Raw genomic sequence first — 1488 nt, forward strand, 5'->3', positions numbered from 1 at the left:
GGAGGAGGAGGAGGAGGAGGAAGAGGAGATGCAGCAGCAGCTGGGATCAGCATGATCACAGGAGAGGATGTGGGAATCTCGTCTTTCTGAGCCGGGGTTTCACTTAATAGGCATCTCCTGTTCCACCCATTTTCTGATGCTTTCTGTTTTCTTTACTATAGATATTGATGGAGATGCCAAGGCAAGCATGAAAAATAGATAGAGATGGTGACTTTAAAATAAAGTTCTACTTTCAACTCCTTACCCCTCCAGGAAAATCAAACAGAATGTTTTCCTTGCATTTTGGGGGAAAAAAGGAAGAAGAAAGAGAAAAGAAAGTTCATTTATTCTGTGTCTCTAGAGAGCACAACAGAGTGTCAAGGATCCTTCTGTCCGCACCCAGAGTCTGTGCATTGGTTGGTGGTCCTGTCAGTTTTACAGCATAAATACTTGTACTGCCTTAATGATAAGGAGGCACTTAGTGGACTCCTTAAAGCTCCATTTGCTAATGATTAATGTGCTGTTTGGGCTGGCCACTCATCCATGCATGTAGCTCAACAATTGAGCACAGTCAGGCATTTGTATTAAAAAATTTTTAAAAACGGGAAAACAAAGGCAAAGACTTCAGATGGGGTCGACTTGGTATAAACTGTCAACAGCCGCTTTCCTGAAAACACGCAGGTTGATAAAGTGTTTCTCTCCAGACGGTGTGCAGAAGGAGTGATGGACGGATGAGTGTGTTTGTCGTTGTAGCGCTGCGTGCATTGGAGCAGGCGACGCGAATGCCAGGCTGCCACCAGTCACACGAGGTTTTAATAAGAAATTTCCACCAAGGGAGCGTCGTAGACTCCGTTTTTAGCACCTTTCTAAGTAAGCAGAATGGGCTGGCTGTGGACTTCAGCAGAACTATCAGTCCTGTGGCACAAGAAATCACATCCATTCCAAGTTGTAAATGCTAATCTTTTCCCCCCCAATAAAAAGACCATTAACTTAAAAAAAAAAGCATCATGGTTTAAACCATCGAGGGCTGCCACTGCAGAGCACAGTCATGCTGCAGCCTCTGCCCAGGCCAACACTGTAGCTGCAGGCACTTCTGAGTTTAATAAACCAACCGCAGGGGCCACTGGCCTGTGCGAGGGGAAGAGGAAACACCCATGATCCAAGAAGTCTCAACATCCACCGGAAGGCAGAACAGATAAATCTTTTTTTTTTCAAGACCCAATTTGATCTATTCCCACCTTGAGGCTGGGACCAAGCCCAGTGTCTTCAACATGCCAGACAAGCACTCTACCATTGAGCTGCACCCTCAACCCTATACTACTAGTTTCAATTTTTTTTTTTTTTTTTTTTTTTTTTATTTTAGCATTTACCGGAAATTATGTGGGGCAACTTTAATCTTCAGCCTTCATGCTTGAGTTTGCTTCCAAAAAAGATCATAGTTAACACAACATTTCAAAACTCCCTAACTTTGGTTCATTTAGTAAAATTTTGAGGCAATATACTCTTTTT

This window comes from Microtus ochrogaster, unplaced genomic scaffold (genome assembly GCF_000317375.1).
Source record: "Microtus ochrogaster isolate Prairie Vole_2 unplaced genomic scaffold, MicOch1.0 UNK60, whole genome shotgun sequence".
In the NCBI taxonomy this organism is placed as follows: Eukaryota; Metazoa; Chordata; class Mammalia; order Rodentia; family Cricetidae; genus Microtus; species Microtus ochrogaster.